This window comes from Phyllostomus discolor, chromosome 4 (assembly GCF_004126475.2).
Source record: "Phyllostomus discolor isolate MPI-MPIP mPhyDis1 chromosome 4, mPhyDis1.pri.v3, whole genome shotgun sequence".
NCBI lineage: Eukaryota > Metazoa > Chordata > Mammalia > Chiroptera > Phyllostomidae > Phyllostomus > Phyllostomus discolor.
Window position 1 is genome coordinate 165186951 of NC_040906.2, and position 24947 is coordinate 165211897.

Here is a 24947-nt window from a genome sequence, read left to right on the forward strand (position 1 = left end):
GCACCCCAGAGCAGTTCCACCAGGGCCTCCGGGAGTGGGACGAGGTTGTTGGTGTTTATTACAGTTCCTTGAGTGATTATGATGTGCTGCCAAGGTTGAGAATTACTTCTCTAGAAGAAAAAACACATAAGAACAGCAAGAAATTTCTGGGAAAAAGAAAAAAGAGGAAGAAAAACAAACAGGTTTATTCCACCAGCTATCGAAATATATTATGAAGCTACAGTAATTAAAACAATGCTGTGCTAGTACAAGAACTGATAGACAAACAAATGGAACAAAATACATTCTCCAAAAAAAGAGTTAAGGATGTATAATCTAAGATGTAATTAAAGTGGCATTTAGGTTCTAGCCAAGATGGAGGCATAGGTAGAAACCCTTCACTTCCTCCCACAACTAAAAGGAGGATAACAACCAATCTAAAATCAATAAACAACCAGAAGTACCAGAAAATCAAACTGCATGGAACTCCAACAACCAAGGAATTAAACAAACAATCAACCAGACCAACCAGACCAATAAGACAGGTGGACAGAGAGAGCCCACTGTGAGGCAGCAGACTGGGCAGACAGGGCTGGCTGAATGAGAAACTGAGACTCTGACCTGACTGTGGACTATAGCAAGGTTGCCACAGTGAGAGAAACTCCCAGTCTCACATGAGAGTGCCTTGGAAAGTGGGGGTAGAGCCTGGTAGGCAAGCTGCATCATTCCCTCTCTGGCCCCTCCCCCACAGACAGTGCCACAGCACAGCAAGGAGGGTTGCCCTGCCCTGGTGACACCTAAGGCCCTGCCCCCTTGCAACTTAACAGGTGTGCCAAGACAAAGAAATAGGGACCAAATGAAAGAACAGAGCAAAATTTCAGAAAGAGCTAAGCAATGAGGAGATCTGAAAGAGAGCCAACCTATCTGATGGAGAATTTAAAGCCCTGGTAATCAAAATGGTCACAGAACTGCTTGAGCTTGGTCGCAAAATGAAAGATACCCAAAGTTAAATAAAGCAAACTATTCAGGGAACCAACAGTGACAGGAAGGAATTCAGGATTCAAATCAATGATTTGGAACAAAAGGGAGAAATAAACATCCAACTGGAACAGAATGAAGAAATAAGAATTCAAAAAACTGAAGAGAGGCTTAGGAACCTCTGGGACAACTTTAATTGTCCCAACATCTGCATCATAGAAGTGCCAGAAGGAGAAGAACAAGAGCAAGAAATTGAAAACTTATTTGAACAAATAATGAAGGAAAACTTCCCCATTCTGGCAAAGGAAATAGACTTCGAAGAAGTCCTGGAAGCCCAGAGAGTCCCAAAGAAGTTGGACCCAAAGAGGAACACACCAAGGCACATCATCATTAAATTACCCAAGATTAAAGACAAAGAAAGAATCTTAAAAGCAGCAAGAGATAAGGGGACACTTACCTACGAAGGAGTTCCCATCAGACTGTCAGCTGATTTCTCGATAGAAACCTCTCAGGCAAGAAGGGGATGGAAAGAAGTATTCCAAGTCAAGAAAGGCAAGGACCTACATCAAAGATTGCTCTATCCAGCAAAGCTATCATTTAGAATGGAAAGGCAGATAAAGTGCTTCCCAGATAAGGTCAAGTTAAAGGAGTCCATCATCACCAAGCCCTTATTATATGAAATATTAAAGGGACTAATCTAAGAAATTGAAGAAGATAAAACATATGAACAATAAAATGACAACAAACTCACAACTATTAACAAATGAACCTAAAAAAAAGAAAGGGAAACAAAAACTAAGCAAACAACTAGAACAGGAACAGAATCAGAGAAATGGACATCACATGGAGGGTTTTCAGTGGGAAGGGAAAACAAGAAATGGGGGAAAAAGGTACAGGGAAGAAGAAGTATAATTGGTAGGCATAAAATAGATGGGGAGAGGTCAAAAATGGTATAGGAAACAGAGAATTCAGAGAACTTACATGTACAACCCATGGACATGAAATGAGGTCGGGGGGGGGGGAATGCTGGAGGATTGGGGTGTGCAGGGCAGAGGGGGGATAAAAGGGGAAAAATTGGGAAAACTGTACTAGCATAATCAATAAAATATACTTAAAAAATAAATAAAGGTGGCATTTAAAATCAGTGAGGGTAAGATGGACTACTCTATAATGCTGTGACAACTAGCTAACCATCTGAAAGAAAATAAAGCCATTAAAATAAATTCCAGACAAACTAAATGTTAAAACATAAAAATGAAAACTATAAAAATATATTGCCTTTGCCCATGTAGTATATATTAACCCTTCTTTTGGTAACAGAACCCCAGTTTTCCTTGGGGAAGCCTCATCTGCAATTTTCAATCCATTTAATGGGAGGCTGAAGTAAAATGATGCAAAGATACATGACTAGAAACTAAAGGATACAATAAAGACAATGAGATATCACTTGTTGACAATCATATTGACAAAATAAATTTTGTTTGGTAATATCTGGTTTTGCTTAGTGTGTGGGTATTAGAAACTCTCAGAGCATAAATCACAGGAAATGTTGCAAACGTCTATTCTTTTAAACCAGCAATTCAACGTTTGATGATATTATGTAAGGTTATTATCAGCCACCATCAGAAAGATGTGCATATAAGGACTTTATTGGTCACAACTTTGTACAGCGAAGAACTGAAAGGCCACATGTCTTCCAAGAGGGTAATACCTGTACATGTGCCGACATTGAAGGTTTTTATGACTGTTCATGTTCATTAGAATACTGTTATTAGAGAGAGAGAGAGAGAACAAGTGCCGGCAACGACGTGGAAAAACTGGAACTCATGCACACAGTGGGAATGGGAAAATCATGCAGCCACTGTGGAACACAGTATGGCTATTCCTCACAATAATTAAACATAGAATTTCCACATAACCCAGCATGTCCCCAAAAGAAGTGAAAGCAGCAACTTTAACAGATATTTGTATACCATGTTTATAGCTTTACAATGATCAAAAGGTGGAAACAACTCAAGTGTCCACTGATGGATAAGCAAAATGTGGTATGTTCGAACACTGTGATATTATTCAGCCATCCCAAGGAAGGATATTCTGAAACATGTACAACATGGATGAGCCTTGAGAACATTACATTGAATAAAATAAGCCAGTCTCAAAAGGACGATATTATATAATTCCACTTACGTGAGGTGCCTAGAATGGTGATTGCTAGGGACTTGAGGACTGAAGAGTGGAGAGTTATTGTTTAATTGGTAGAGTTTTGGTTTTGCAAATGAAAAAATTCTGGAGATGGATGATGGTGGTATTGCAGGACAATGTTAAGGTACTAAATGCCACAGAACCATATGCTTAAAAAGGACTAAGACAGTAAATTTTATGTTACACATATTTCAACACAATGAAATTGTTTTCTCTGAAAAAAGAGAGGTTGTTCATTCATTCTGATTTCTTCAATATTTCTTTTTATGATTGTTGTCTAAGAAATTTGCTCTAATGATGAGTCATTCAAGAGTGACTGGAAGACACACATTTTGAGAATTTGCAGCAAGTTTTCCTAGATGTTCTTCTTCATAGTTACTTTTACAATGTGTGATTATCAATCATTTTTATTTTAATCACTGGTTATAGGGTAGGAAGAGTCTTTAAAAAAAAAAGGAGCACAGCCCTTAAAAGCATCAGAGAGGATCCTCACAGTGCATCAATCGCAAATGCCATCATGGGACATCCAGTGGTGACATCATATCTTGTTACAAGTCGCTTCTTTGTGGGATAATTTTCCATATTGGCATTCGGTTTCACATTTTCTTAGCAGCTCCATTTCACTCCCAGAAGCTAGCTGCTCATAAAGAAGCTAGTGGCCCAATCATGCATGCTAGGGACCCAAAATCTGAGAGGATTCACTTGGCTAGCCAAGAACCCTTAACTAGAAGTGATCTGGTTTCTTTCTCAGGGCTGAAACAAAACAGTGAAAATATTCCACTCAAAATAGAAACTGCAATCTAAAAGAAATCTTGTTCCTTTTCTTTTAAAATAAGAACACAAACAGAAATGTGGAGTGTGACTTTGGATTGCCGTACACTGGGTTTAAGAAAGGAACAGCGCGTGGAAAACAAAATCTTCACCGACACTAGACCAACCACACGACAAATACTTCATTGACAAAGTGTATGCAGTGCAGCTGTGTGGTATAGGACATGATCAGGACAAAAGAAATCAGGCCGACTTCTTGGTAGAAATTCAAAACACTAAACCATCTGAAAGCAGGTAAATACCTTTCCTTAATGTCTGTTTAAATATGTGCTGAGGTTTATAGACACAAAAGTACCATTGTGGACACAGGATAGGACTTTACGTCATCTGATCCCAGGAACTAGCTGACTTTGATAAAGATCCTATTTGCAAACAAACGCAGCAAAGTTGTTCAAAAGCGATACTAGAAGAGCAGGAAAATCCTTCGCACTTGGGACCGTCTGCTCTCTGCCCCGTGGTGCTTCCGTTCCGATACGAAGTTGCTCTTCTGAGGGACTTCACATCATCTGCTTTTGAGGATTAGAGCACTTTTGATGATTTCAGGCAAAAAATGCACAAAACTGTTGCTGTTTAACTCTGATATTTGTTGAGAGGTTTTTTTTTTTTTTGGAATAACTTACAGGGGCCTGACACATTCCTATTTCCTCGATTTCAAAATTATTTTCAAATACGACACCAAAGTACTACATCAAGAAAATACTATCAAAGCTCTGTCTATTCTCATTCTCACAGGTAATTATAAATTATTCATTCCAGTCATTCCACTGGATGTGAGCATGTAGTTAGAGCTGAAGCAGCACACTGACTCTAACGAATGCCAGTCCTTGCCAGGAAACCTCAGACGTCTGTCCAACAGCAATCTGGAGGCCCGGTGAAGGCGATGCTATAAGTCCATTGACTGAAACAACCAGTTCTGGCTACTTAGGATAGCTGAAAATAAGCATGGCCTCAAGACCCAGCGACTCCGTGACTCACGATAAATCCTGAAAATACACAAACAATGAGACAGGCAGGTACTGGGAGGTTCACTGCAACATGGTTTGTAGTAGCATAATTGGGAAAACTTTAAAGTCCACCAACAAGAAATTTGAAGCATAAATTGTGATGTAATTATATAGAATAAAAAATACTCACAAGTGTTGAATAAATAATTACTATATATACTGACTTAGCTCTTGAAAACACTTTTGTGGATAAAAGCAAGTTGCAGACTATTTCATTTAGTATAATGTCATTTATATAAATTTTTAAGTCACATAGACAAAACAATAAAAATTTAGAAATGACTTAAGTGTCCATAAAGAAGAGATTGGATAAGTGAAGACTGTATGTTTATATAATGAAAGAGACCATTATTTTTTGAATGACAGTGTAAAGCTCTATTGATTGACATTGAAATGGTCAGTGATATTTTTCTAAATGGAGAAGCAATACATGTATGATATGGTTTTTATTTTCAAAAAAAGTATATGTGTGTCAAATATGTTAACTCTATTTCTGAATGGTAGAATAATCGGTAGGCTTTATTTTCTTCTTTATACTTATCTGAACTTTTGTTTGTAATTAGCAGTATTACTTTTTTTAATTACTTATTTATTTTTAGAGGGGGGAGGAAGAAAGAGAGGGAAGCAAACATCAATGCACGAGAGAGACATCAATCGGTTGCCTCTCACATGTCCCCAACCAGGGACCCGGCCCAAAACCCAGGCGTGTGCCCTGACCAGGAATGGCACTGGTGATCTCTTGGTTTGCGAGGTGATGCTGAACCCACTGAACCACACCAGTCAGGGTAGTAGTATAAGTTTTATAATCAGAATAAATGTACTAGAAAAAAGAAAGTACAAAATCACAATGTGGCAGATTTTATTTCCAAAGACGACTGCACCAACACATATTTCATCCCACACACTTCCATTGTGTGTGACAGTGACACTGCTGCACAGAGAGGTGGAACCTCCATCCCTGCCCCTTGAACATAGGCCAGCCTTTTGGACTTGCCCCTAGTGAACAGGACACAATCAAAGTAACTGTATTAATTCCAAGGGTAGTGCTTAAAAGACAACACAGCTTCTACCTAGTTTGTGTGTGTGTGTGTGTGTGTGTGTGTTTCTCTCTCTCTCCCTCCCCCCACTCCCCCCCAACAACCCCCCACACCCCCGCCGTTCCAATCACCCTTGGAACCCAGCCACAATGTCATGAATTAGCCCAGGCCACATGCAGAGATTTCATGGAGATATTCTGGCCAACAGCCCAGCCAAGGCCTCAGCTGAAAGCCAGCTTCAGCCACCAGATTTGGGAGTGAACTAGCTTTTAAATGATTCTACTTCCAGCCTTTAAGTTTTCAGGTGAGGCCCCAGACACCTCTGTGCCTTGCCCAGAATCTGTGAGCATAATAAATTTTTGTTCTGTGCCACTGAATTTTGGGGTAATTTGCTACACAGTCCCAGAAAGTAGAACACACAAACGAGCAATATTACATATTGTTTAAGGCTATGTATGTGGTAAGAGTAAATCAATTGACCAAAATAATCCATTCTTGGGAAATAAATGGTGATGGAAAAAAGAAAAAAAATTAAAAATAGTAACATTCAGTTCTAGCTATCTAGCATAGTTGCAAATGAGCATACTCCAAAACCCAGGAAATCCATGTCTAGGTCTAAACCCTGAAAAACAAATGTACAATGGGAGATGCACTAGGGTGTTATTATGACCCTATTTGTGGTAGGATAATTGGAGAATACCTAAAAGTTTATCAGCAGTAAATCTGATACATAAATTGTGATGTAATTGTATAGTAGAATACTCATAGAAGCTAAAATAAATTAATTATTATGTATACTAACTGAGTACAGCTTGTGTGCATACCAAATTCTTTATACCAATTGCTTCTGGGAGAATGGAAGGAGAATGGGACCAGAGAGAGGACCCCCAGGGACTTCAACAGTAGGTATTATTTTTAAAGGTCAGAAGTTGTAAAAAACTTTTATAATTTAAATATTTATTGGAAGCACATATGACAAAATATTAGCATTTATTCCGATTATGAAAACCTTGTGATTATACTTACCCAGCTATTTCTCTATACTCACTTTCTCCCTATGACAACAAAAATAAAGCTATTTCTTTAAATTTTAAGGGTTGTTCTGTTCTCTCTCTCTATCAGAAACAACAAAGCCCCTTACTAAAAATCCCTCCACAAAAACTAATCATTTATGGATCCAACTTAAAATCCTTGAGAATGTTAGGGGGATTTTTGTTTTGTTTTACTTTGTTTTTCAGAAAGTTACTTAAGAAGTCAACATGTGTTGCAATAATTATTTGTGAAGACCTGTCTGGATAATAATAATAAACCACATTAACTTAAAATCAATTAAGGCTTTAAGTTAATTAAGCTAAAACTCTTTCATGGTAAATTGAAAACCTGTTTCTCAGGTCTACATTCTATACAACAGGCTAGTTATTTTTAAAACGAGTTGCTCCACTGCAGACCATGGTTGTGGATGTATCATGTTGGAGAGAAATCTTCCAGGATCTCATTAGGTTGTCTGTCACACTCCTGGTCTAATTCTGGGCAGGAAGCATCCTCGGGGAACACAAAATCACGGTGATTCAATGCAGGCTACTGAGGCTTATCAGGAGCCTGTCCCCAAACATGACCTCCACTCAGGACCATTGGAGACATCCTATAATTGAGAGGGACCTGATATGATGCTGTGAAAGGCTAAACTAGGATGCCTTGGAGAACCCCCCACCTTTTATCTTTAGCTTTGATCTCTGGGATGAGCCAAATGCAGACTTCCTGTAATAGGTGGGCCCTGAAAACAGATGGCATACCTGAAAGGTTTAACTGAGTGAACCAAATGAATGAAATACATAAAACCTGCTGATGCCCTGACCAGTGTGGCTCAGATGTTGGGTGATGACTCACAGAGTGAAAGATTGCCTGTTCAATTCCCAGTCAGGGCACATACCTGGGTTGCCGGTTTGTCCCCGATGGGGTGCACGGGAGAGGCAACCAGCCGACCCACCAATGTTTCTCTTTCCATGGATGTTCCTCTCTCTCTTTCCCTCCCTGCCCCTCTCCCCCTCTCTCTCCCTTCCCCTCTCTCTAAATTAATTAATTAATTTTTTAAGAAAACCATTTTGGCAGAGGGCCCTGGCTGGGTAGCTCAGTTGGTTGGGGTGTCATCCCATATGCCAGAATGTTGTGGGATGGATCCCAGGTCAAGGCGCATATGGGAAGCAACCGATTGATGTTTCTCTTTCACACCGATGTTTCTCTCTCTCTCTCTCTCCCCTCCCCCTTCCTCTCTCTCTAAAGTCAATGAACATATCTTCAGGTGAGGATTTTTTTAAAAAAAGAACATGTTGGAAGGGTGAAGGTAATTAGCAAGTTAGGTGAAGCACACAGTCCAGCAACAGTGAGAATCGCTGACCTGCCTCGGCTCCCTGGTGTTACAGGAGCAGAGAGAGAACTGAGCGGGGGGGTGAGGGGCCCTCCCATGGGAAATGTCCACACGGAGAGTGGCAGCCACTACCAGACTGAAGCCAGTGGCTAAAGAGGCAAACACCCCAGTCCTCTCCTCCCACCTTCCAATCTGCCAGGGCCTCCCATCAACTGACCCAACCAGTAGCCAGAAGTCAAGGGTGTGGGGGGGGGGGGGCAGGGGCAGTGAGGGTGGGATATACAGTCCCTCCAGGGCAGTATGACAGGACACAGAAGGCAGAGAAAGGCAGAGAATCAACCCTGAAACCAAACCGAAAACTAACCATCACATTCGCCCCTTCAGAGAAAAAGAAGAGAGAAGGTTATCATCTATGTTAGTGGTATATAGTTTCCATGCCAAAAAGTGCACACAGCAGAGAAAATGGGTGAAGGTCAAATATCCTCAAACCCCAAACTCCATATTCTGTAGAAAACCTACAAAACAATTCATGTCTAGTAAGACCTAGTTACTTAGGAAAACATTTGAAATAATTTTTAGAGGTATACTGTAAGTTAAATTACTTAACGTTGGCCATTCTATTGATCATGATTCTATAGATTATGCTATATGATTGATTGATAGATAAATAGATATAGATAATAGGTACATAGAGATATAGACATAGAACATACAGAGATTATAGAATTCACTTTATATAAGAAGAATACATTGAGTTACAGATATGTTTTATATATGTATTCTCATAAAGAGAGAGAACACCATATATGTATGTATATTTCTATAGATAAAAACACTAATGGCTGTAGATGAGCGATTGGTAACTTCTGCTTCACAAAATATCCAAACTAAAATTACTGCATGCTGGAAATTGATATTGACATTTCTGTCAGATAGTGGGGCAATGTATTATCAAAAGCCTTAGAAATGTGCACATTAAAAATTTTTTTAATTGATAATGTCCAATGCAAGCACTCTTATGAGCTGTTAAAGGAAGCATACATTGGTACACCTGCTTTGGATGTCAATTTAGCAGTATCTACTAAAATTTTCCATGAACACATACTTTGACCTAGTAATTTCACTCTTAGGGAATTGAATACATGTACAAAATACATGTATAAGAATAATGTTTACTGTATCATTAATTATATAGCACTAAATATGTGTATATGCATGAATGTGTATACATGTTTATATATATACATATGAATACATTTAAAAACCATTTAAATACCCATCAGTAAGAGAATAGTTGAAAACCTGACCTTCTTTGAGGGTCTCCCATTTCAGAGATTACCATCCATGCATTTGTGCACCCGAAAACTTAGGAGACAACCTGGACCCCTCAGTGTCTAGAAGAGAGAGTGGCTGACATAGAGTAGGCATTCAATCAACATTTGATCAATGTTTTTAAGACTCCTTATCCCTCACCCATTGTGAAGATGTGTTGATCTTACTTCCTAAATATCTCTTAAATCTATCCACTTCTCTCTTTCTCCACTGCTAGAGTGGAGTCTATTTATTTCTCACCCAGCTTATTAAATAGCCTTCTATTTGGTGTTTCAACTTCTACTCTGGCCCCCCCCATCTAATCAAGTCTCAGCTGCGGCCAGCTGTCTTTCCAAAACGGAGGTCTGGTCATATCACCCAACCCCCAGCCCTTTATGACTATCCACGTGTGTTAGTTTGCCGGGGCTACCACAACAAAATACCACAGACTGAACGGCTTCAGGGGTGTCCAACCCGCTGCCCGAGGGCCGCATGCAGCCCAGGATGGCTATGAATGCAGCCCAGCACAAAACTGTAAATTTACTTAAAACATCATGATATTGTGTTTGTGACTACGTGTCACAGTGTATTTAATGTGTGGCCCAAGACAACCCTTCTTCCAGTGTGGCCCAGAGATGCCAAAAGTTAGGACACACCTGGACAGAAATTAATTTGCTCACAGTTCTGGAGGCTAGATGTTCAAAAAAAAGTTTTTGTTGGGGTTGATTTCTTCTGAGATCTCTCCCCTTGGCTTGTCGATGGACACCATCTCTCTGTCCTCACCTGGTCTTTCCTCTGCAAATGTCTGTGCCCTGATCTCTTCGTATAAGAACACCTGTCATATTGAATCAGGGCCTACCCATATAACTTCATTTTACCTTAATTACCTCTTTAAGGGCCCTATTTCCTAATATGGTCACATTCTGATGTACCAACAGTTAGGACTTCAACATATGAATGGGGAGGTGGGGTGCCCCACTCAGCCCATAACACCATGCTCTTTGGATAAAACCAAAACTGTGCCTATGGCTGTGCCTGAGATCATTACTTTGTCCCTTCAAGTTCACTCTTCACCTGGCTTCGGCCTGATCTGCTGTGTTCCCGGAGGCTGACCTTTATGGACAGCGTCCAACGTTCCCATGCTCTTTGGCTTCTAGGAGGGTTAAGCAAGTGGCAGGTACCCATTAGGAGATCTGGAAGGTGGAAGGAAAGGAAAGTTGAGGTCTCTTCCCCTGCTTCCTCTTTGCCAAATCACCTCAGGTTGACCTTTCCATCTACTGAAGCCACAGCTCCAGCTAGGCAGCCCTCTCCACACAGCACTGGCCTGGATTCCAGTAACTGCCCCTCAAGCTTTGGTTGTTAAGGGCTCCCTGCTGGTTCAAGCCCCAAGGCAATATTTACCCTTATTGGCCTAAACTAAACTCTACCCACAGCTTTGCAAATAGTCTCTTCATTAAACTGTCCTCAAATTACCCAATTGCTTGTGTTATCTGCTTCCTGCCATGCCTTTCATACAACAGGTTGCAAAGTCCTTTACAGTCTGGTCCTTGCAAAACCCTCCACATTTGTCTTACTGTTTTCTGCTCACTCTCTCTGCTACAACCACTCTAGCCTTCTTACAGTTAGTTCTTCAGACGGGCCCACCGGTTTGAAATATTAATAAGCATGCATTCCAGTTATTTTAAAACTACATAAAATTGCTCTCACAGAGTAGCTCAGTTGGTTACACCATCGTCCCAATATGCCAAGGTTGTGGGTTCAATCTCCAGTCAGGGCACCTACAAGAAGGAATCAATGAATGCATAAATGGGTGGAACAACAAATCGATGCTTCTCTTCTCTCTTTCTCTTGCCCTTTCTCTCTCTCTAAAATCAATTTTCAAAAAAAATTAATTAAAAATAAAACTATGTAAAATTTTATAAAAATGTATGTAACATTTTGTGTTGGGTCAGGTTCCCTGGGGAGCAGGTGCTGAGAGGAGATCTGTGCGCAGGAAGTGCAGTGGGGAATGCTCTGCAGATCAACACCTGTGAGGGTGTGGGAGGCAGAGCTCAGCAGAAGCAGCAGCACAGCTGTGATGCATCGGAAACAGCTCTCACCTGTCCCATGGAGCTGAAGCGGGGTGGCCCTGCAGAGCTCACCGGGATTGGGCCAAGGAGGGCGGGCCTTTGGACCTCCCCAAGCGACAATCACCGAAAGTGAGCTGGCCCTGGGAGGGGCCATAACCCAAAGTGGCCCTGAGGAGTGAATTGACTGTGAGCTGTCCGCAATCAACACCCCAGGAAGTGGGGGGATGAGTCCCAGGCCTGCAGGGAGGATCTAGGTAGCATGCAACACCCACCAAAAAATCCTACACCTAATAAGTTATCAGAAGGAAATACAAATAAAGGGAAAGAGCTAGGTACAATGATGTTTGGAAAATATTATTTATAATTGGGAGAACATTAGGTGCCATCTAAATATCCAATAATAGGAGACTGATTAAATTAAGTATGGTACATTGGAGAACTATAACACCTTGTAGCTATTTTAAACCATGTTGCAGAAATGAATAATCACATGATATATTATCAAATGAAAAAATTTATAAAACAACTTTGTCTAAGTATACATGTTTGCATGCACAAGCATGCATATAAATGCATGAATGGAAAAGACAAAAATATACATCAAAATGCAAATTGTTGTCATTGCCAAGCAATAAGACTATAGGTGACTTGTAATTTCTTTTTCGTACTCCCTTTTCCCCCATATTTTTAGCAATGAGCATGTATTGCTTACATAATCAGAAACAGTAAATTTGGGGATTTGAAAATTATTGTGGTCATAATGACACAGAACAGTAACTAATTTGTTTTGCCTTAGAACTTTTTGCTTAATTAAAATTTACTTGTGAGCCCCCAAAGTGAGACAGATCACACTGGCAGTGCTCTGCATGGACGGGGTGTGTGGGGGGGGAGGGTGCGGGGGGGGGAGCACTGGGGGAGATAGGGCTGTGGCCAAGTCTGCTCAGGCCTCTCCTGCACTGTCCGCCCCACCCCCACAGGCCTGGCTGGATCTGCTCACATCCTGCTTGAAAACCACAGGCCTCTGTGACCCACATCACAGCTTGGTTTGACACCCCAATGTGGACATGCCACGGCTGCTATTCAGCCTCGAGCAGATTCTTTATTTCCATGACATGATGTCAGCTTTACTGCATGTTTAAGTGTAAGGCTTTTATGCATTTGTTTTTTTTTAAGATTTTGTTTATTTATTTTTAGAGAGGGAAGGGAGAGAGAAAGAGAGAGAGAGAGAGAGAGAGAAACGTCAATGTGCAGTTGCTGGGAGCCGTGGCCTGCAACCCAGGCAAGTGCCCTGGCTGGGAATCAAACCTGCGATGCTTTGGTTCGCAGCCCGCGCTCAATCCACTGAGCTATGTCAGCCAGGTGCTATGCATTTGTTCTTAAACAGCAAATGGAAAAGCCCAAATCCACGAACCTGTCAAAGGACGCAAGCCCAGACTCTCAGAGACACTAGGACAAGGCCGTGGCCAAGAGCAAGGAGCCACATGACGTGGGCTCAAATAGCAGTCTGCCAAGGGGCGACCTTGGGCAAGCTACGAACATCTTTCTGTTCTGTTTTGTTTTTTTCTGATCTGTAAAAAAGGTGATGGTGATGACCGTGGCACTGACCACACAGAAATACTTCAAGTACTGAATGAGCAAATATATGGGAAAGTATTTTTTAAATATTTTATTTAGTTAGTTTTAGAGAGAGGGGCAGGGAGAGAGAGAAGCATCTATTTGAGAGAGAAACATCAATGGCCTGCAACCCAGGCATGTGCCCTGACCCAGAATCAAACCTGCGACCTTTGGCTGTACAGGATAATGTCCAACCAACTGAGCCACACCAGTCAGGGCATGTATGTAAAAGTGTTTAAAATGGTGACTCTGTGTGGTGTTTGCCGTTATTTTCTGCTCAATCCATATCTAAAAAATCAGTTGCAAAAACTAGTACTCATGGAAGATATTGTCCATACAGTTGTCTAAATACTGAGGTTTTTACATATAAATATTCAGTTTCAAAGCTGCATATTTGGTTAACATTGTTTTAACTGCTAGTAAAGTTACTTCTGCTAAATTATGCCTTGCCATGTCGCTGGTCTTGAGGAAAAATGACAAGAAATAGGCATAAGAAACTTGCTGTCACACTTATTGCAAGGATGCTACCAATGACATTGACCATACTCACCTGGAAGCCCCTCCTATGGACCCATAAATACAATTTTCCCCCAGACCTCAATACTTCTGGTTTAGTCACATGTTTCAAATGCAGAGACAATTTAGTTTCTGTCACAGTCCCTTCCTTCCACGAGCCACAGAAGCAGCTCAGGACCCCTGGACAGGTGCACTCAAATCTTCTTCATGAATTCATGGGTTTAGTGCCTCATCTATTCGTGACCTGGTATATAATGCATATTTGCCTAAACTGACTCAAAATCTCTTTTTTTACTGGAATGAAACATAGAATAATAAAGTAAATGAGCAAATAATAAGTAAGTGCAAAATCAAAAGCATATGATGAACACAGTGTTCATGAGGAGGCTACAAAGCGAAACTCTTTTCCGATTGTCTTCACACTCTAGTCTCCGCAAGGGTTGTGTCACCAGTTGTGTTTCACAAACCCCACCAAATAGTTCAAGGTTGTTGCAATTCACTTAAGATGACCAGCAACCATCAATTAGGCTGTTCTACTCTATGAGAAGAGGAACCCTTTCCAAGCCTTCATAAAATGCAGTAGAGTGCAAAAAGACAAGCAAATAGCCGGACAAATGAATATGATGAGTGTCCAATACCTTCTAGAGTAATAACAATGAAATTGCATTAGTTTTTGTAGGCTCAGCATGGAATACTGAGCCCAATTTTGCATGGATGGGACAGCAAGCTCACCAATACTCACAGAAAAATATATATATAATGTTCTGAATCACAAATTATTTAAAGTTTGGATAGAATCTTAGTATTTAAAATTGGAGGACTGGTGGTCAAGATGGCAGCACAGATAAACACCGCTCATCTCACACAACCACATCAAAATTACAATTAAAATATAGAACCACCATCACTTAGAACCATCAGAAATCAAGTTAAATAGAAGTCCAACAACTACGGAATTAAAGAAACTACATCTATCCAGACTGGTAGGAGGGGCTAAGGTGCAGAACAGGCTGGTCCCACAACCACGTGTGGTGGAAAAAATTGGGGAGGGGTATCTTGAGAGTGAGGAGTCCCAGCCCAACACAAGGCCCCTCAGCCCAGGGTTCCAGTACCAGGAAGGTAAGTCCCCACAACTTCTGGCTGCAAAAACCAGTGGGAATTGAGTTGCTGGAAGAAATTTCTAGTGTCCCAAGCAATTCCTCTTAAAGAACCCACACAAAGACTTACTCAGACCCACTTCTTCTGAGCCCCAGCACCAGGGTAGCTGGGCACCAGTGACATAAAGGGAGGAACTGAAGTGTCTGGCACCAAGGTGAGAGCTGGGGAACGGCTTTCTCCCAGACAGAAAAGCAGGCAGAGGCCATTGGCCCTTTTCTGACCCCTCCCCACACAGAGCCACAGAGCCAGCAGGTGGATGCCATATCTGAGACTCCATCAACCTTGCTAACACTGTTTGTCCTACACTGGAGATCCACTGAGGCTCCGTCCCACCTAACTTATGGGCCTACCCAAGCTTTACTAGGCACTTTTTCATATAAATGACTGATCCTGGCTCATGCTTCACAACTTCCTAAATCCTGTCAAACAAACCTCAGTGAGCCCCTAGCCTCCAAACCTACTGTTAAGTTATCCCATACCTAGCACTAGCAGCAGCCAGCCTAGGCTCACAGCTTGGTTTCAACTGGGAACCTCTAAGCCCAGCATAAGTAGCAGCCCTCTCAGATTGCTTTATAGCTTGGACAGGGTGGCCCCAGGCAGAACACAGAAAAGCCCAGTACCTGCTCACCCAGTGGACAACTACAGACCATGTCAGAGCACCACCATGCTGCCCCTGCACAGCTGATCCTCCACAGAGGGCAGAGGTTAATGGTAAATGATCACAGCCAGTCCTTACAGCTGGCTGGCCTAAGTAAATCCCTCCCATTGACCTTCCAATAGCAACCAAGTTTCAGTTACAAGAAGAGGGTATACTCAGCCCACATGGAGGATACAACTCAAGAACCCAGCTTGGGTCATAAGGCAGGCTGTGCCACTGCACCCTACAGGACACCTACTACATTACACCATGCTACCAAGACAAGGAGTCATAGCAGCTCTACCTAACACATAGAAACAAACACAGGGAGGCTGCCAAAATGAGGAGGCAAAGAAACAAGTCCCAAATGAAAGGACAGATCAAAACTCCAGAAAAAGAACTAAACAAAATGGAGATAAGCAATCTATCAGAGGCAGAGTTTAAAATACTAGTTATAAAGATGCCCTAGGAACCTAGTGAGGAGCTCAGTAGCATAAAAAAGATCCAGCCATGCCCTGGCTGGTGTGGTTCAGTGGAATGAGTGCCAGCCTGAGAATCAGGGGGTCACCAGTTCAATTCCCAGTCAGGAAATATGCCTGGGTTATAGGCCAGATCCCCAGTGGGGGGCATACCAGAGGCAACCACACACTGATGTTTCTCTCCCTCTCTTTCTCCCTACCTTCCCCTCTGTCTAAAGTAAATAAACAAAATCTTTTTAAAAAATAGCTTCCCAAGTGATTCTAATATGCAGAGTTGAAAACCATCGCTGTGGATAGATAAGCAGATTGCCTATCTGTTAGAAACTGAGCATCCCCGAGAGATCAGCCTGTTTAGAAATAGTCCTAACCACCTTTTCATTCTTCCCCCCATGACCTAATATAGTATCAAAGGTCTGCCCTCCTCCTCCCCCAGTTACCCTGGTGCTAAGTGTTGCTGCTGGCTCCTCTACTTACTCAGCATTAATTGAGCACCAATTGTCAGTCAGACATCGGGAATTTAGAAATGAATATGGCACAGTTCCTGATTCAAGGAGGTCATAGACAGGTCAACACAGTCTTCATATGTTAATAGAAAAGAATGCTGACCAATGTTTATCAAGTACTAGCAATGCACCAGACTTTGTTCTAAAACTTTTTGTGTTAACTCATTTATTCTCCCAATGACCTTACAAGGTAGGTACCATTACTATGAAACCCACTTACAGACAAGACTCCTGGGCTGCAGAGAACTTATATAATGGCCTAAGCTCCTTTAGCTAGTTATAGCTGGGCTGAGAGTCAAACTCACTCTAGCATCCATGCCTTTAACCACTACACTGGCTAGGATGAGTGGATGCACTAAAAGGTGTGGCAGCGTGACAAGACATAGTGGATTCAGAGAACAGTGAGAACCCGTTCTAACTGAAAATGGGGCAGAAAAGTTGGGTTGGAGCCAGACTGGGAAAAGCCTTATGGGGCCTGAAGGGGAGTTTCTATTTTATCTTCTATAAGTAAAGGGTAGCCAGCCAAACTTTTAAAGTGAGGAACAAATAATCAGATCTACATTTTAGAGAATTACCATAGGGTAGGAAGACTAAGGGCAAAAAAGCAGAGCGTGGACAGATGACGCAAGTCAGAGGAAGGCATGGGAGGGGAAGAGAAGCAGGGTGCCTAGATGTGTCTGACGTACGAGTGACAGGGCTTTGTGGCTGATTGGAGAGAGGGAGAGAAGAGGACAGCGGCTTCCAGATTTGTAATGAGAGAGACTTGGCAGGCAGGTGCTCTGAACAGAGAAGCTGGTTCTGGGAGGGAAGGTAATGAGTTCAGTTTTAGACATGTTAAGTTTTCCCCAAACCTTAGCATCTGCCAGTTGCTAAGAGGCATGACAGTTAAACCACTTTGGGCACACAGAGATAATTCTATGCAAAATCACAAATACGGAAACTTACTAAAGTGTCTTACAAATGCATTGATTTTAAGATTTATGTGTAATTTGATGAGGAACTGAGAAGCAAACTGTGATGGTGATTTGGTTGTTTCAAAAAGTGCCATCCTACCAAAATTAGGAAAAATATACTCTCTTTATACTAAGGGAGGAATCCAAAAATAATCAAGCCAATCCCAAATGAGGCCTATGAGAAATGAAAAACCCATACTTTTTGAGTTCTATTTTAAGGACAGTGGTGGCATTGGGTGTATGTGTTTAGAATATGTTTAGTTCTAAATAGATCTTTCTCATCTCAACCTTATGGCATAGTGCTTCACCTATCTATCTTCTTGTCTCCAAATTGTTTGCTTTCTCTATTAAAGCTCCCCTTAGTTCAAGGGACACCCATACAATGGCTACTCATTACTATATTTAGCCTTAAATTTTATAACTAATATTTAAGTGTGAATATTTAGAGAAGTTTGAAATAGAATGTTGAGCATCTTTCTGATAGATGAAACAGCCCAGATTCATTTAAAATCATGTTCAAAGAGTAGTTAAAAAAGTAATTACCACTGTTTCTTCCTCCGTGAGCATAGATGACTACTTTTTAACAGACATACCCTAACATTTTATTGCTTTTTAATAAATTTATATTAGATCAAGTGTTGCCATGATAGTCAGCTTTAGGATTTCAGAGCAAAGCCCTGCCAGCCACTGCCAACAGCAACTGTTCTTTGAGAAAAAGGCTTTGGCTCGTTGCTGAGTTTTTGTAAGGAGGAAATGTTTAACCACAGACCATGCAGCCTGAATGCCCAACACGAACTGGGTGTGGTCTAGTCCACCGAGCCACAGAGGTGGCTGTGCACAGCACCACTCCTCTGTCAAATGACAGTGGCATGTCTGATCCTGGGTGCCAGTGGGTCTTAAAGATACCAGTTACACGAGGAAGTGGCCCAAATGCCCATGGTCTCTATTCTTGCTGCATTTCCTTCTCTACCCCAGACTGCATGTATAGCTTCACAGGGAGTTCTCTATGATCAATTGACTGAGTAAAGAAAATTTGGGCCTGGTTTACAGAAGGTTCTGCACAATACACAGGCACCACCCCAAAGTGGACAGGTACAGTACCTGTCCCTTCTGGGACATCCCTCAAGGACAGTGGTGAAGGAAAATCTTCCCAGTGAGCAGAATTACAGGCAGTGAACTTGGCTGTTCATTTCACTAGGAAAGAAAAGTGGTCAGAGCTATGAGTCTATCCAATTCATGGGCTGTGGCCAAGTTTGGCTGGATGGACTTGCAAGAAACATGATTGGAAAATTGGTGACAATGAGGCTGGGAAGAAGCATATGGATAGATCTCTTTGAACAGGAAAAGAACATTAAGGCATTTGTATCCATGTGAATGGTCACCAAAAGGTGACCTCAGCAGAGGAATTTAATAATCAAGTGGGTAAAATGGCCCATTCTGTGGATGTCAGTCAACTTCTTTCCCTGGCCATCACTGCTGTCACCCAATGAGCTTGCAAATAAAGTGGCCATAGTGGCAGGAAGGTTATGCAGGGGCCCGGCAGCATGGACACATATGAAGTTCATGGACTCCATGGCCACTGCTGAGCACCCAGCCTGCTATAGCAGAGACCGACGCTGAGTTGCCAGTGTGGCACCATTCCATGGACTCATCAGCCGGGTGAAATGCTTACACTGGACCACATACATCATGGAAGAGGCATTTTGTTCTTACTGGAATAGACACATTCTACATAGATTTGTGTTCCCTGTATTCAGTGCTTCCACCAAGCTATCATCCGTGGACTGAAACACCTTACCCACCATTATGGTGACCCACACATTGTTTCTGATCAAAGATGGTGCATGGCAGTGGGCCCACATCCACTGAGCTCACTGCTCTTACCGCGTTCCCCCCCACCCTTAGACACCTGGTTTGATATGACAGTGGCCTTTTGAACTCAGCAATACCCTGTGGGGCTAAGGCATTGTGAACTCCAGGAGGCTATCCATAGTCGAGGTGGTGCCGTTTCTCCCACAGCCAGGATTCACAGGGGGTAAATGGGGGTGGTAAAGATGAGGGTGGCACCACTATTACCCCTAATCAGTGACCCGCTAGCAGGAATTTTACTTTTTTTAATCATGTGAGGATATGTTCATTGATCTCAGAGAGAAAAATTGATGTGAAACATCAATCAGCTGCACCCCCCCACCTCCGCCCCAGCACATGCCAAGCAAGGCCAGGGCAAAAAATAATTTCCTTTCTATCACTGAAATCTTACGTTCTGCGGGTCTAATCTGAGCTCCAAAGGGGGAATGCTTCCACCAGCATGCACAGCACTAACTCCATTCAACTGAGGAGTCTACTGCCACCCAACCACTGTAGCTCAAACCTCTGCGACTGTGTGGGGAGCTGGAATGCTGATGGAAGTGACTGACTACACCAACGGGACACTGGGCTGCTACTGCCATGGGGGCTGTGAGGCTGGATGTCTGGAGCACGTATCTGTTAGCAAGTCTCTTAGCACCATCGAGGCCTGTGATTCAAGTCAGTAAAAAAACTACCATGAGTTGCTTTTTCAGCCATTTCTTTTTATTTACGGTTTGTGTTCAATGCAAATCAACTCCATAACATGAGAAATTACTATGAATCAAGGCATAAATACACAAACACAATATACAATCCAAAATAGATGTACAGCATTCAGGTTTGAAACAAAAGGGAATGTTCATTCACACACACAATAGCTTGAGATCTGCTGGGTATGGTGTTCCTGGTATAGGTTTCTAAAGATGGAGAACAATGACTTCGGTTATCCAGACTACCGTGGCCATATCAGATACTGGAACATCTAAGCCTCAGTGTGTGACCATGCGAACAAAAGACTTCAGGGAATGTCTATTTTTAAAAAGGTTCTGTGCATCGAGGCAGTTGTGGAAAGATTTGCTTTCCAGAATCAAGCCTACATTAGGCTTTGGATCAGGTCTTAACTATCTAAAAATATTGGCCAACAACAGAAGGTGTTCCGACGCTACTTTGATTCATAGTTTTAAAAAAAGTATGTACAGAAAGAGTACAAAAGTTTTTCTGAATTTAATGCAAGCTTCCAGTCTTCACTTCCCAAATAACCTAATTTACAGTTTTGGCTTCTTCATATTATCTGCCTTTTCAATTTTAAAATTTATCAAAACTGATCATCATTTTTTCAATTGTAAAAATTATTCAACTTAAGCAGAAATAAAAAGCATTTTGACATTAGTTGAGGTCAGTGTACTTCTACTCTTTGGAATTTGTTTAGCTAAATGAATCTGGCGCTCTTGTTGAATATAAGCAAAATTTACTAATTATGCTTGGGTTTGGGGTAGATTCCAATCCATCATTGCCCTGCCACATATCAATTATTACACAAAACGTCAAATGCTATGTCAAATCCAAAGCCTCAGAGGAAAGAGCTCAGTCCCCAAGAGACCAGTGATAGCTTAACAATGTAAAACTTTATCTAGAGTTACATCCTCATTAAATTAGCACTGTGAAACAATACATTGAGGATTTACAGGAACACCTGGAAGTTCCTTCTAATGTACATATAAATAGCTTTTTGCATTACCTAATTATTTTATGGCCTTGTAACTGTAATGAACCAAAAGAAAACTGACTCTGTTCCAACTTCCATCTTTTATCTCTACATAACACAAAATCTATTCATTTTCAAGGTAGCATTTTATGTGTCCATACTTCTTAAGCCACATTTAAGGAAATCACCTCTCAACTAATTTTGGATGTTTCTCTTCATCTTGTATGTGAAAGTCCAACAGATTTAATATCGGCATTCATCATCTAGTCAAACCTTGAACATGCTCTTCAAGCCAATCAAATTGGAGATCCTCAACATTTTCCATGTCAATAAAATTAGGTGTGGAATACGATTCAAAGATCTGATTTTTCCTTGTCACGCTGGACGCCATTTGGATTGGGTTTAGAAGATAAAGAAGTATAGACGTTTCTTGGCCCAAGTCTTTCAACAGTAGAGATGTAGAAGAGAGAAGGAGATCACCAAGAGGCTGGCGGTTGACTGCAGGGCACCATCGCTTGTCTTGGTGGTGGTGGTGTTCGTGGGACTTGGGTTGGTCGTGGCATTAGTGCGGGGGGTGGGATTTGCAGATGTGACAGTGGATGAATCTGAATAAATCTAAAAAACATAAAAATATATAAAAAGTTACCCCGACACATTTCCACTTGTCAAGAGTTGCCTCCACATACACTTAATATGCAATTAAGATAGATTTTTTTTAGGTTGCTCTTTGCCCATTGTTCCCTTGCCACATGGGTTTAATTCTCAATTCTTGCTTAGCATCACACCAAAATCATTCCCTGCAGTTTCAAAGCAAACTACCTAGAGATGCCAAGTGACTACAACAACCCAAAACAAGCAAAATGCTCTCCACTTTATTCTTAATTATTTATAAAGCAATATAGGAGTTTCTGTGACTATACTGACTTACTGGCATCACAAAAGTTCTCCTTTATTTTCCCAGGAAGAGAGGAGATATTACAAGTGCACAAATAATTTGGAACCTAAAACGCTGCAGTTTGAGACTTAACGGTACTAGAACTGAGTCGCCATCTACACGGGGATTGGCTAGATAACTTTCACATGCCCGTTTCATACCACCTTGGTTTTAACTTGAATGGACATGGAGTACCTGCTCACTTGAAATCCTGAAATTATAATCCTTCTCAAAAATGGCCAATGTATTTGTTTTAAATTTGAAAATACAATGAGCCCTTTCCTTAAGGCAAAATGATTTCACCCAAAACCCCAAGTAGTTGAAATGACACCCAGAGGATTTAGAGTTTAATTTTCACCAGCAACAGCCTCCCTGCCTGGTCACTGAGCCCAGTGCTGTGGCCAAGAACTGCGGTTCCCCCAGTGTCCCAGTGCCTGAGTGGCGTCACTCAACACAGATTTTTCGAGTCACAAAATGCACAGTCCAGTGGGGCACGTGATAATCTCTCCTTTGTCCCGGAACAAAGGCAAACGGGAGATTTCAGCTCTCGCTGCAAGGGAGGGTTTACAAGGGCTTCTAATTACAGGCAATCGGAGGATGTGGCACCAGACAGGTCTGGTCCACAGGTACATTTGGCTGCCTGTTAATCCAAAAATAAAACTAGTCTACGTTAGCACCAGCTCCTTTTGTTGTAAAACCCATAAGCTCATTAAGCAAATATTGACCAAAATGATGTAATTGACAAATCCTATCCAAAATAGACTAATAAAAAAAAATCCTGAGCAAGTCAAATATAATTTTGGGCACCTACTGTGTGCAAGATTCAGCTTGTCCTACCAGGAAAGGGCACTGCCACTAAAAGAAAAGCATTAATAATGTAGGAAATTATGTTAAACAGGGCGCTCTGTTTGGGGGCAAGACCTGGCTCGGGATCCCTGAAGGTAACCCGTTTTTACTCATACAAAGTATCTCACTGCAGCAGGTGACTTCTTTTAATAGAGCTCAGCGCATCCTAAGCAAGGGCCCTCTGCACCGCCAACAATTCTAATATGTTAAATTGGCATTAAACAAAACATTCCCTACCAAACAAGATTTGTTTGCTCATCTAGAACCTTCCTTTTAAAAAATTTTGGGGAAAAAACTCTGGTTGTGAAGAAAATGGAATGGGGGTGGGGGAGACCAGCAGGTTTCTCGCGGCCGCGCCCCTCCCCCACCGAGGACTCGTGAAAGCTTCCAGAGCGCAGCCGACCCGTAAGACAACAATAGGGTACAGTTACCCGCCCGCGGAGGGGAAGCCGCCGAGGAGCGCTCCACTCTCACACTGTGCTGCCAGGTGAGTCGGGAGGCTGGCTGTTGGGGGAGCAAGGACCCGGAGCACCCAACTTTTCGAAAAAGCTCAGGAGACACTCCTCAGAAAGCCCCAGTCGAAGGCGATGAAGGGCCACTCCTGCCCTCCCGGCCCAAGCTGCTAGAGAAATGCCCCTTTCACGCCACCCTCCTCCCACCCCGGAACCTCCCGCTGGGGTCTCCCAGGTTCTGCCCCTGGCCTGCCTCGAGGCCGAGGCTGCCGCACACCCACCCCCCAGGGCAGCGTAGTTCCCTGTAAACGCGCTGCTCGAGGTCGGATCCTGGGACAGAGGACTGGGGGGTGGGGGGATGGGGACACAAAGCCTGGCAGGGAGTTGGGACAGAAACCCGCCGCCTGCTCGGAGATAGCCAATCTGTGCTAACACGGGGCTCCGAGGTGACAAGAGAGGAACATTTAAGATCGGACCGGGAGAGCACAGGGTCGGGAGAGGGTCCCCGCCCAGGCTTCAGCCGCCAACCAGCAGGGATTGGGGTGGGTTAATAGGGCCAGATAATAAGGGTTTCCTCTGGATCCCCAAGCCAGCTGAATGGAGAATGGTAGAGAGTGGCGCCCCCCCACCCCGCCCCCCGCGCAATGGGGATCGTCCCCTCTCTTTGTGTGGTGCGCTGGGGGAGCAAATACTCCTAGAGGAAAGCGGAGCGCTCAGGGACAATCTCCCCAAAGATTATGAGGTTTCTGGGCGCTCCAGGGGTGCGCATTCTCCTACCGTCTAGTGCCTCAGACCCGAGTGAAAGGGGGTGGTAGGTGCCAACAGCCTAGGAATGGGCGGCACGGAACCTGGGGTGGGGCAGGGTCCTCCCAGCCCACGCGCAGAAACCAGCATTGTTCCCGGGGCCGCAGGACAAGTGGGGATGGCACGCAAGGGACTGGAAAGTGGGCTCCACAAAACCCTCCCCCCAGGTCAGATTATGTTCGAGTCCCAGTCGGCGGCCCGAGGTAGGAGCATAGGCTAATCCCTGGGAGGGTCTCCAGCCCCTTGGGAGCATCACCCCCCCCTCCGCGCCCATCGGAGCACCGGGGCCTCACCTGCGTGGGTAGGAGCAGCGCAAGAAGCAGCAGCCCCAGTCCGAGCCTAGCAACCATGGCTCTGCCCATGTCCGCTCCGTCGGTGCGCCGCGAGTCTCGCTGATAGCCAGGTGCGTAAAGAACCGCTGGTTCCGGGCGGGGCGCAGGCAAAGTGGGGAGCACAGCCCGCCGGCAGGACCTTATATACCCGGACAGCTACAATAGCCGTGACGTGGCGCCTCCCGCCCACCCACCCACTCTCCCTCCTCCGCTGCCGCCGGCCCCGCCCCGCCGGGCTCCCCAGGGCCCCAGACCTCCGCAGCAGCCAGGGCCGTCGCGCCCCGGGAGACCCGAGACCCGTTGGCTCGCGGCAGGTGGGCGTCCCTGCGCCGCCTGCTTGTGGCTGGATGCTTTGTGTTTCCCCGAGTGTGCTGCGCGCAGGCTGCATAG

At 43.2% G+C, this 24947-nt stretch overlaps 1 long non-coding RNA gene across 1 annotated transcript; it reads right to left on the minus strand.

Annotated features, from left to right (window-relative positions):
• Window positions 1-20185: 20185 nt before the first annotated feature.
• On the minus strand, window positions 20186-24719 carry LOC114494422. The gene is made up of 2 exons (XR_003684394.2): window positions 24519-24719; window positions 20186-21804 (listed from the first exon to the last, which is right to left on the minus strand). It is a non-coding gene; the product is annotated as an uncharacterized LOC114494422 (long non-coding RNA).
• Window positions 24720-24947: the final 228 nt, after the last annotated feature.